A 12,953-nucleotide genomic window follows, 5' to 3' on the forward strand; every position below is an offset into this window, starting at 1 on the left:
AGTCAAAGGAGAAGCCATTTCTTCTTCCTCTGGTGCTGCTGCTGGACCAAGAGGGGCTTCACTGGCTTCCTCCCCAGGTTGTCCAGCCCAGGGAGAAGCCACTGCTCCTTCTTGCGGCACTGCTCCTGGACCGAGAGGGTCTTTGCTGACTTCGCGCACAGGGCCTCCAGCCAAAGGAGAAGCCACTTCTTTTCGTTCTTCCTCTGCTGCTGCTGCAGCGAGAGGGGCTTCGCTGGCCTCCCCCACAGGGCCTCCAGCCAAGGCAGAGGCTGAGGATGCAGAGTCTGCAGGCTCTGCTGTGGGAGGAGGCACCCTGGGCCCTGCGGCCGAGGGAGCACTTGGTGCCTTGCTTGGGGCTCCCTGGCTCATGGCTACAGCACGGCGTAGGACTGCAGAGATGATGATCCGGGCTGTTTCATACAGATGTTCGTCACAGGCACTGGAGGCATGTTGGTCGTGTCCCTGTCTCTCGGCCATCGCCACAGTGCTGTGCTCACTGGGAGTGGGACAGGCTGGTGGCTTTGATTCTTGCGACACTGCTGTGGGGGGAGGCGCTCTGTACACCTCATTTGTGCACACTGAAGGAGGACTTGCTGGCCTGCTCCCTGCCGCTGCTCTTGTGGTGAGAGGTGTTACGTTCTGCCAGCGAAATAGCTAATGGTCCATGGACTTTAGTGAGCCAGGAGAGGCGCTTGTTGGGTGTTCTGTTTCTTGTGCTGCAGCCTCCCTATCCGTGCTGCTGGCTGAGCTGCCCTCTTTCTGGGGAACGTCCTGTGCGTCCTGGCAGAGGCTGGGGAACCTGGGGTTGATCCAGGAGTTGAGAATGATGATCTCTTCCTCTTCATGCCATCTCACAGGATTCCTTTCTTTCCTGCCTGGCTTTGATGTTTAGCTGTGTCTTTTGCCCTTGCTTCTCACCCCTGCCTGGGCTGGCTGGGACAGGGGCTCTGCCACCAGCCGTTGTTCGTTCATGTTCCTGGGGATCCTGGCAAAGCAGTGGTCCACCTGCTCTCCATGACTGTCTGGACCTCTGTCGCGTTAAGGGGTGTAGCTGATTAACCGTTACGGGCCTGGTCGGATTCAGAGTACTGAACCAGTTGGACATTCACCAAAAACACGTTAACCGTCTGGGGGTCCCATCAGACATTCACCATCAATGCATTAAAGGTCTGGGGGTCCGTCTGGACATTCACCAAAAATGCATTAACCGTCTGGGGGTCTGGTTAGATTCAGAACACTGAACTATCATGGATAACCACCCTCACCCTCGTTGCACTTAATGAGAGTTATCACAATGCAATCAAGTATGGTTTATTACAGCAACAGATAATCAGGTTCTTTTGGATTGCCGGTGATAGGGACTGTCTGCAAAAGCAAGCTAGTATGCATAAAATACACAGGTGTTATAGGTGTTACAGCTGTTACAGGTGTTATATGTGTTGTAGGTGTTACAGATGTTACAGGTGTTATAGATGTTATAGATGTTACAGATGTTACAGGTGTTTACAGGTGTCACAGATGTCACAGGTGTCACAGGTGCGCAGCCTAGAAATAAACACGTTAAAAGGATCAAAGACTCTATAGAGATTTATAAGCAAGTATTCAGATCTCACCCAAAGGCGTCCCAATGGAGGGGGAAGAGAGGCTCAGCCCGTCGACTGATCCCAGGAGTCAGGAGGTCCTAAGGATGTTGTATTTCCTCGGGATGGTATCTCCCCTGACGGTGGTATCTTCCCTAACATCCCCTCTCTCTTGGGCCAATTTATATTATTTTCTATCTTTTAGGTGGAGCTTGAGTGGCTCTAGTCAAGCATATCTTAGTTATGATTGGTGTAAAGTTTTCCCGTCTCCGTTTAAAGTAATAGGCTCCGAGAAATTCAGAGCGCATGCTCAGTGAGGGGTGGTCGCACCTTGGAGGCGGGTAGCTTTTGGGATGGAGGTGTGTTTTGGTATTATAATAATATTATAATGAGCAAAAAGTACACTAGGGTACAGCATTTGTCAAAACATGACAGGTCTTTGGCTCAGGGTGGCAAAAAGTGCAGCTTTGTGCACAAGAACAATCGAGGCCCCACCTGATTACAGAGCCTAGCCGTGGTGTCTCCACTCCACTCTACGCTCCATGCTGTTCCTTAGAGCTAGCACACCAAGTTTCCCCAGCGCGATAGCATCTAAGGTTGGGAGCCTAGGAAACGCTCAAGTAATGCAGTTATGCCCTACCCTGAAAGCCTCTTCAATGCTGTACCTTTTCCTTAAAAATGTGAATGTTAGTTTTATTTTCCTAGTTACTTCAAGCATTTACACCACAACCTCCACTGCTCTTGTTGGTGTCACTGTGCACCCTGTGTGTGCCATGTCCCCCAGAGCTGCTGGTATTGCCTGTGTTCCCTGTTTGGTGCAAACTGCCTGTGCACATGGTGGGAGATTGCATCCCCAACTTTCCCAAGCCCTGGAAGCAAATACCCCAAAACCAGAACGGTGGCGTCACGAGCCGAGCCCTGGAGGCAACCGCGGCTGTCTGAAAGGCAGTCATCAAGAATGCGGACATGTCAGAGGAGGAGCAGCAAGTTGCTGTTGATTGCGCCACTCAGGCCTTGGTGAAGCACATCGAGAAGGGCAGGCATTGCTGCGCACATCAGGAAGGAATTTGACAAGAAATAGAATCCCACTTGGCACTGCATCACAGGAAGGAACTGCGGCAGCTACGTGACTCCTGAGAGCACGCACTTCACCTACTTCTAGCTCAGCCAAGTTGCTATTCTTTTCGAGTCTGGTTAGAACCATGGACTCCTACTGACACTTGCATCTGGTTACAGGACTTTGCTGGCTTCTATGGCTGGTTACTTCAGTCTTCCTGAGGAAACAAACCTTGATCTTCAAGGGCAATGGCAGGGATCATGCTATAGCAGAAGGTCCACATTTATTTCCACATTGTGGAAATAAAAAGGAAAAATACTAAAAAAATGTATTGCATTTATTGTATATTTTTTTGTTTGTATTTATTGTATTATTTTTTTTTCTTAAAGTTTTCATCTTTGCTAGTAAAGCTGTTGGAGGAGTTTGGTCTTTAAGAGTTCTCTAGCCATCTACAGTGTTGCCTCATTTCAGCTTGTGCTATGTGAATACCGACGGTGTTTTGTTCTTCCTGTTCCAAACATCTCCTATTTTTATTTTCTTGTATTGCTGGATACACTAAGAAACACGGCTATGCTGTCACAAAGCCCGAACTGTTTTTTTTTCTGCTGATGCCTCTTGGAAGTTTGATTTGGAAAATAAACGCCATGCCCCAATTTAAAATGTTGAAATTAAAAGATTTGGATCCATACAAGTCCATGCATCCGGATGGGATTCATCCCAGAGTGCTTGGAGAGCTGGCTGACATCATTGCGGGACCTCTCTCAATTATTTTTCTATGGTCTTGGCAATCTGGAGAGGTCCCAGTAGAGCGGCAGCTGGCAAAAGTTGTACCAGTTTTCAAGAAGGGCACAAAAGAAGACCCCGGTAATTACAGGCTTGTCAGTCTCAGGTCAGTGCCTGCTAAAATTATGGAGAAGATTATCCTTGAAGTTATTGAAGAGCACCTGGAGGACAACGCAGTCATTTCTCCCAGCCAACATGGGTTCACGAGGGTTAGGACCTGTTTAACAAATTTCATTTCCTTTTTAACAATTTTGATTTCCATGGGCAGGCACGGCCCGCAGATCCCAGGCTGCCAAGCCCAACATGTGGCCGCCAAGCAGGCTCCAGCTGCCAGAGGCTGCAGGAAGGTTCCAGAAGCAGCGGCAGCACCCCGGACAGGGGCAGCCACGACTGCAGGAGCCGTTCCTGAGACGCGGGCTCAGGGCAGACGCCTGCCCCTGCAGGGGATAAGGCAAACCCAGAGCCCAAAACCAACCCCAAGGGTACTGCATCCCCAACTTTCCTAGGCCCTGGAAGCAAATACCCCAAAAGCAGAGCAGTGGCGTCATGAGCAGAGCCCCTGAGGCAACCGCGACTGTCTGAAAGGCAGGCATCAAGAATGCGGACATGTCAGAGAAGAAGCAGCAAGATGCCGTTGATGGTGCCACTCAGGCCTCCCTGCCCACGCTGCTGAATGAGCTGCCCTATGTGAGAAACACTCCGTAGCCAATAACTTAGGCTCAGGCGAGGATCTCAGTGAAGTAGTAATTTATTTGCAATTGCAATGGCGGGCGCCCCACAAGCAGGAGAGCACGCCTACTAGTTCCAAAACACAGTTTATATACCTTTTGATGACAGGACCCTCCCCTGTTTCCCCACTGAGTGAGTAATCCAGGTTCACAATCTATCTGATGCTTCACAAACAACGCATGGCCTTCGGTTGCTGGCCTGTTAAATTTCAAATTTCTTTTGACGTTTTTACTGCTTGAAGGGGTAATGTTTCTTCACTTATCTGACTTGACTTAACACTGCAATTTTCACCTAATTGTCCTAAGGAATCTGGTTGTCTGCATTTTACAAGGTCTCCTGCTAAGCTTTCTCATCACTGTAAGCATATCTCAGTACCACATTCCTTCCCTCTAAACAATGTAACTCTGCAAAAACAACATTTCTATTCCCACAGTTCCCCCCTTTTCTTCTTCATAAACTGTTGATTTTTGCAAAACCTTTCTCTAGGGTGTAATTTGGTAGATTTCTTCTTCTTCTTTGCTTTCTTTGCTTTCCATCTCCTCATTATCACCTTATCTGAGTAACGTGGTGGCTCCATGGTCATTTGTTTCAGTAGTGCGGTTTCAGTTAACCACTGTACTAGTCCTCTTACACAGGGGATAATGCAGCAACCTATGGCTGTCAAAACTCCTACAACTGCAATCAAGGATGTAAATATGCCTACTTTTTCTGCCAATTCACTGGCAAGGGTGGTAAGCCTTTGAAGTGCTCTAGTTACTGAGCCATCTAGGACAGTATTGTTGGGTATAAGAGTGCAACAATGGTTGCTCAGTATCACTCATACACACACACACACCTCCTTCCTCCATGAGCATCATATCTAATGATGTTCTGTTCTTCCAAGCCATTTTGCTGGTGGCATCTAGTTGTTCAACGATTCCTCTCATCGCATCCCTTGTATAATTTATGACTCTCTGCTGATTAGAATAAATATAATTAATCCAATCCACATTCCTATTGATCATTACCCACCAGAACAGTGACTCAAACCCTGCAGCAATTTGATTCCTGGCTTTCTGTTCATCGGAAACTCCTCTAGGCACCCCAGTAGAATCTATGTATACTCTGTCATTGAATGATACTCCTAAGCTTCTTTATCTTCTTCTGGGTATTTGTGATGTTTCTTTCAAATGCCAGGGTGAAGGGTATAGCAAATTGAACAAGCGCACAAGTGCCTCCCCAGTTATATGGTAGGGTGGACCATAAGATCTTCCCTCCACCGTACCACCAGAGATCTGCCTTGGGGATCTCAAGTCTTGAGCAGTTTCCCATCAAGTCCTTGGTAGCACAAGGCAAATTCTCCCAGATGCCGGGTAGCACTCACACCCTGCCGTGAGAGGCAGGCTGTATGGTTACCTATGGCTGTGGAGAATACAGGGGGAGCTCTGATATTGCTATTATGCAAGGAAGGGAATAGCAAAGAGAGAGACTTACAGGCCTCACTTCCCCAGGCAGTCTTTTCTTGGTACAATGCAATCACACATCGCATCCCTTGGGAGTCTTCGGTCCACCCCAATGGGAAGGGCACTATCTGGGCAATCGGTCGTCCCGAAGCACAAGCATAGCAATTGCTATGGTTGAGACTCTGGACAGTATATCTAACCCATTCTCTCCAGGCATTCACATCCCCATACCCTGTTTCAATCTTAAATGTTTGCCTAAGATCTTTTATTTCTTTTAACTGTGACAACTGCCGTATTTCAAAGAGGTTCTCCTGTTTTCTCTCCTGCTTTCTCCTTGAGTTTCTCCTTGAGTTTCTCCCTTTCTCTGATGGCAAGAGAGTATTGTTCCCTTACAGCTATTCTCAGTCTGGCTGTTGGGTCTCGCCCAGTTACATCTGCTCCAAGACCATAAGTAGGGTTTGTAAGGTAGTCAGCCTGATTAACTGTTATAGGTATTGGATTACATTGTAGATTCTGACAGTTGGGCTGAACCATTCCTTTAAATATGTCAATTTGTTTCTTTAATCTCATAAAGTAGATAGATGAGGTGGGTGTAGATGACCATCCTTTATGATTGGTTGTCCACCATACATCAGCCCATTCCGGGCAAGGGGGTCCTTCAAACATACTGCTAGTCTTAGGTTCAGGGCAGAGATATTTGTGTTCTTTGCTTAATCATTGTTGAGCATTTAAATCTCCACAAGTTAACACCTCACAAGCATCAAACGTAATAGATTGTGGTTCATAACTTTCTGTCACATTCACCCATAATTTGACAGGATACCCTGTCTTTGCTATCATCTGGACAAATCTTTTCCAAGTTTCCACTTGACCAAGGCTTCCTCTGAGAGGTACACAATTAATAATTGATTCTTCCCTATCATCGTTTTTAAACCTTAGGCTTCCAAATAATTATTAATACAAAGAATAAGATGTACACTACTACTATAACAAACTCCTCTTGGGAGCACTTCAATTTGTTATAGGTCTGTCCTTTTTAGTTACCTGTGAAAATAAAGTGTTAGTTTACAACTGTAAGCTTTTATCCTGCTCAGAGTCTATTACGAGATTTTTCTTTTTGATTTTAACTTTCAACAAGTCGTCTGTAGGAACAACTTCCCAGGCGCTAGGGTCGGTAGATGCTTTCACTCGAGTATAGTGAGTCCAACCTTTTTCCGCAGCTCTTACAGCTGTTTCAGTGCTTAGCAGTACTTGGAATGGTCCTTTCCATTCAGGCCGAAGTTTTGATTCTTTCCAGGTGCATATCAGGACCCAATCTCCTGCATGGAATGAATGTACTGGGAATTCCAAAGGCGGAGTTTGAGCCAACAGTCCACGAACCCTGAGAGATGCTAAGGAAGAAGATAATCCAAGTATATAATTTTTGAGAAAAATATCTTTAGTTTCAAAAATAGGTATCTCACCGTTTCTACCCAGGTACGGTAGTCCAAACAACATCTCATATAGTGAAACTCCTACATCTTTTCTAGAAGCAGTTCGAATTCTGAGAAGTGCTAAAGGTAAACACTTTGTCCAGGGAAGCTTAGTCTCTAAAACCAGCTTTGACAGATGTTTCTTTAATGTCTGATTCATTCGCTCCACTTTCCCTGATGGGGAAGGATGCCATGGAGTATGAAACTCCCATTTTATTCCCAAGGCTCCCATGAATCCTTGTAAAATAGATGAAGTGAAATGACTTCCTTGATCTGAATCTGTATTTTCAACAATCCCATATCTAGGGATTATTTGCTCCAGGATTACCTTTATCACCACACTAGCTCTTGCTGTTGCTGAAGGAAAAGCTTCTACCCATCCTGACAAACGTTTAATCAACACCAGCAAGTACTTAAATCTGCCTACTTTAGGTGATTCAGTAAAATCTATTTGGATGCTCTGAAAAGGTCGAAGCCCTGGCTCCCATCCGCCCAGGGGTTGTTTCCGTAGAGCCTTCTTATTCACTCATTGGCATGTTATGCAACTATTACACACTTGTTTAGCTACAGCATACATGCCTATACATATATATTTTCTTAATACAGTGTCACACATTGCCTGGACTCCTCAGTGGCTTCCTTGGTGTAGAACGGCTAACATTTCTCTCATTATCTATTTGTTTACCATTTCTCTCCCATCAGGGAGAGTCCACCGTCCTTCGGGCTCCTTTGCTCCTAATTCCCTAAAGGCTTCTATTTCCTTTTTACTGAATATTTGCTTTTCAGGTGGAGGTTTTATTTCAGGTACAAGAAGCAGCTTTGCTTCTACTTCTAATTGCAAAGCTGCTTCTTTAGCCTTTTCATCTGCAGTCCTGTTTCCCCATTTAACTAGGGAGTTTCCTTTTCGATGTCCTTTCACATGCACCACAGCAACCTCCTCTGGTAGTAACAGACTTTCCAAAATCTGTCTAATTAATTCTTCATGAACCAATTCCTTTCCCTTGCTGTTTACTAAGCCCTTTTCTTCCCATATTTTTCCAAATGTATGTACCACCCCATATGCATATTGTGAGTCAGTATATATAGTTCCCTGTTTCCCTTTTAATAATTTTAATGCTTGATTTAATGCATATAATTCACAGGTTTGAGCTGACCAATTGCCAGGCAGTCTTCCCATTTCTTTGACATTCCCATCCGTTCCTTCAATGATGGCATAACCATTACATCTCTTTCCTTGTACCACCTTAGAAGATCCATCTATAAACAATATTTCCCCTTCCTCTAAGGGCACCTCTTGCAAATCTAATCTTACCTTTGTCTGGCAATTTACTAAATCTAAGCAGTTATGTTCTGTATTTATTGGATCCTCAATTCCCTTTGACAAGAAGGAGGCAGGATTCAAAACAGACTCTGTAGTTATAGTTAAATCATCCTTTTCAATTAGTATAGCTTCATATTTTAGTATTCTGGAGTCTGTCAGCCACCTTTCTGCTTTCTGAGTGAGAATAGCCTTCACTTGGTGAGGGGTAGCAACAATCAGTTGTCCTCCAAAGGTTAATTTCCTGCTCTCTTCTACTAATAAGGCAGTTGCTGCTACTGCCTGAATGCATTCTGGCCATCCCTGGGATACAGGGTCTAATAATTTAGACAAAGATGCTACAGGTTTCTTTTTATCTCCCATTCTTGGGTTAACACCCCCAAAGCAGCACCCTCACTTACAGTTATAAAAAGATAAAATGATTTCTTTAGGGCAGGAAGAGCTAAGACTGGTGCTGTAATAAGGTCTTTTTTTTTTTTTTTTATTTTTTCCATTACTTCTTCTTCCTCTTTAGTCCAGTTCTGTATATTAGGTTCTTCCTCCAATAATTTGAGATATGATTTCTTTGTTTTCTGTGCATATGCTTCTATCCACAGTCTGCAATATCCAATTCAACCCCAAAATTTTCTCAACTCTTTCTTTGTTTTAGGGAGAGGAAGTCGCACAATTCCCTGAATCCTCTCAGGGTTTATTCTCCATCTGCCCTCAGAGACTAAATGTCCCAAATACTTAACCTCTTTTTCTACATACTGTAATTTATCTTCAGATACCCTTAGCCCATGTTCTCCTAAAAAATTCAGGAGTTTATTGGTGGCTTCTTTTACCTCCAATCTTTCTTCCCCAGATATCAATAAATCATATACATACTGTAACAACGTCACCCCTTCTGGAATCTGAAATGTTTCTAAAATCTTTTCCAATTCTTGCCCAAACAAATTGGGAGATTCAGTGAATCCCTGAGGCAAAACAGTCCATCTATATTGCTGTTTATGACCTGTCTCTGAGTCTTCCCATTCAAATGCAAAAATATATCGACTTTCAGGATCTAGTGGGCATGCCCAAAAGGCATCCTTGAAATCTATAACATTGAACCATTTGTGCTCATAAGGGATTTTACTCATCAGGGTATAAGGGTTAGGAACCACAGGGTGGTGCTTTCGTGTTATCTCATTAACTTTTCTCAGGTCTTGTACTAATCGGTACGAACCACCTGGCTTTCGTACTGGTAAAATTGGAGTGTTATATGGTGACATACAAGGCTCCAAAAGACCATCTTTAACTAAAGTTTGCACTATAGGTTTCAGGCCCATTTTTCCTTCACAAGAAATAGGATACTTTCGTTGTCTAACTATTCCGCTCCCTTCTTGAACAGTTATCTTTAAGGGAGTTATGTTAAGCCCTCCTTGAATTCCTTCGCTTACCCATACCATGGGATTTCTTTCTTTTTCATCATTTTCTGTTAATAATTTCATTGCGACTGTTATTCCTTTTCCACAGGTCTTCAATCATAATCCTAATTTGACTATTAAATCTCTCCCTAATGTTATATAGAATCATAGAATCATAGAATATCCTGAGTTAGAAGGGACCCTTAAGGATCATCAAGTCCAACTCTTGACACCGCACAGGTCTACCCAAAAGTTCACACCATGTGCCTAAGTTCACAGTCCAATCTCTTCTTAAATTCAGACAGGCTCGGTGCAGTGACCACTTCCCTGGGGAGCCTGTTCCAGTGTGCAACCACCTTCTCTGTGAAGAACCCCCTCCTGACGTCCAGCCTAAATTTCCCCTGCCTCAGCTTAACCCCGTTCCCGCGGGTCCTGTCACTAGTGTTAATGGAGAAAAGGTCTCCTGCCTCTCGACACCCCCTTACGAGGAAGTTGTAGACTGTGATGAGGTCTCCCCTCAGCCTCCTCTTCTCCAGGCTGAACAGGCCCAGTGACCTCAGCCGTTCCTCGTACGTCTTCCCCTCCAGGCCTTTCACCATCTTCGTAGCCCTCCTCTGGACACTTTCCAACAGTTTCATGTCCTTTTTATACTGTGGTGCCCAGAACTGCACACAGTACTCGAGGTGAGGCCGCACCAGTGCAGAGTAGAGCGGGACAATCACCTCCCTTGACCTACTAGCGATGCCGTGCTTGATGCAACCCAGGACACGGTTGGCCCTCCTGGCTGCCAGGGCACACTGCTGGCTCATATTCAACTTGCTGTCTACCACGACCCCCAGATCCCTCTCTTCTAGGCTGCTCTCCAGCGTCTCATCGCCCAGTCTGTACATGCAGCCAGGGTTTCCCCGTCCCAGGTGCAGGACCCGGCACTTGCTCTTATCGAACTTCATGCGGTTGGTGATCGCCCAGCTCTCCAACCTGTCCAGATCCCTCTGTAAGGCCTTTACGCCCTCATTTGAGTCCACAACTCCTCCAGGTTTGGTGTCATCAGCAAACTTGCTCAAAATACCCTCTATTCCTACATCCAGATCGTTTATAAAAATATTGAAAAGTACCGGCCCTAAAATGGAGCCTTGAGGGACCCCACTGGTGACCGCCCGCCAGCCTGACACAGCCCCATTTACCATAACCCTTTGGGCCCTGCCCGTTAGCCAATTGCTCACCCATCGTATGATGTTTTTATTTAGCTGTATGGTGGACATTTTGTCCAGTAGGATCCTATGGGAAACCGTGTCAAAAGCCTTGCTGAAGTCCAAAAAAATCACATCAGCTGGTTTCCCTTGGTCCACCATACGGGTGATCTTATCATAAAAGGAAATCAGGTTAGTTAGGCAGGACCTACCCTTCACAAACCCATGCTGGCTGGGACCAATGACTGCTTTGTCCCCCAGGTGCGCCTCAATAAGTCCGAGAACCAACTTCTCCATGATTTTACCAGGCACTGACGTGAGACTGACAGGCCTGTAATTGCTAGGGTCTTCTTTCTGACCCTTCTTGAAAATCGGCACAACATTTGCCAGCTTCCAGTCTACCGGGACCTCTCCAAATTCCCAGGATCGTTGAAAAATAATTGAAAGAGGTTCCGCGATGACATCCGCCAGCTCTTTCAGCACCCGGGGATGAATCCCATCCGGACCCATGGACTTGTAGGGATCCAGGTGGAGTAGCAAATCCCACACACGTTCAGGGTCAGTTGGGAGTTTGTCATCCCCACCGTCCCGGCCCTCCAGCTCAGGGCACCCTGGGTCCCGAAGCCCATCATCGGCATTGAAGACAGAGGCAAAGAAGGCGTTAAGTGTCTCTGCTTTGCCTATGTCATTGTCTGTGAGGAGACCTTCCCTATCAAGGAGCGGCCCTATGTATTCTTTAGTTCTCCTTTTTCCATTTACATATCTAAAAAAACCCTTTTTATTTTCTCTCACAGACACAGCCAGCTTCAACTCTAGCTGTGCTTTGGCCACACGAACTTTCTCCCTACAAACACGAACAGCATCCCTGTATTCTTTCCATGATGCCTGGCCCTCCTTCCAGTAGCGAAACACTCTCTGTTTCCGCCTAATCTCCATTAGAACATTCCTGGTCAGCCACGCCAGCCTCCTGCCCCGCCTGCCTGACTTGCGATATTTTGGAATTGCCTTATCTTGTGCTTTTAGGAGGCATCGCTTAAAGAGTGACCAGCACTGGTGGACATCGAGGCCTTCAAGAGCAGTTTCCCAGGGGACCTTGCTGACTAGTTCCCTGAGCAGCCTGAAGTCCGCTTTCCCCATATCTAGGGATGAGGTTTTGGTGGCACTTTTCCTTCTGTCACCATAAATTTTGAACTCAACCACTTCATGGTCGCTATGACCGAGGCGGCCACCAATCACCACATCTCCCACCAGACCCTCTCTGTTTTCTAGCAACAGGTCTAGGAGGGCACCTTTCCTAGTTGGCTCCGTTAGCACCTGCACCAAGAAGTTATCATCTAGGTGCTTCATGAACCTCCTGGACTTGCTCGTGTCAGCCGTGTGGCACTCCCAGTTAACGTCCGGCAAGTTGAAGTCCCCCATAAGGACAAGGGGAGTTAATCTCGAGGCCTCTCTTAGTTCTGTAAAGAATAATTTATTGGCGCTATCGTCCTGGCCAGGTGGTCTGTAATAGACTCCCACAACGACATCCCCTTTATTCGTTCGTCCCTTGATCCTTACCCAGAGGCTCTCAACTTTGCCATCGCCGACCTGAAGTTCCACACAGTCCAGCCCCTGCTTCACATACATCGCCACCCCACCACCTCGCCTACCCTGCCTGTCCCTCCTGAAGAGCCTGTAACCATCTATCGCAACACCCCAGTCACAGGACTCATCCCACCAGGTTTCGCTTATGCCGATGATGTCGTAGTTGCAGAACTGGGCCAGGACTTCTAGCTCATCTATTTTATTCCTCATACTGCGTGCGTTTGTGTAAAAGCATTTCAAGTGCGTCTCCTTACACTCAGCACCTTGTGGATCTGACCGAAGGACCTCACTGGCACACAGACCCTCTGATTCTAGCGTACCATCCCTTAGGTCTTCACCGGCGTGCCTGGTTTTAGCCCCTTCCCCCTTCGACTCTAGTTTAAAGCCCTATCTATCAGCCCTGCCAACTC

At 46.2% G+C, this 12,953-nt stretch overlaps 1 pseudogene across 1 annotated transcript; it reads left to right on the top strand.

Annotated features, from left to right (window-relative positions):
- The first annotated feature begins 664 nt into the window (after positions 1-664).
- Positions 665-2,778, top strand: LOC311222036 (dynein light chain 1, cytoplasmic-like; annotated as a pseudogene). The gene is made up of 3 exons: positions 665-674; positions 2,365-2,417; positions 2,526-2,778. The product of its transcript is annotated as a dynein light chain 1, cytoplasmic-like (transcript).
- Positions 2,779-12,953: the final 10,175 nt, after the last annotated feature.

The sequence above is a fragment of the Netta rufina genome, assembly GCF_964035555.1.
Source record: "Netta rufina genome assembly, chromosome: 1".
Lineage (NCBI taxonomy): Eukaryota > Metazoa > Chordata > Aves > Anseriformes > Anatidae > Netta > Netta rufina.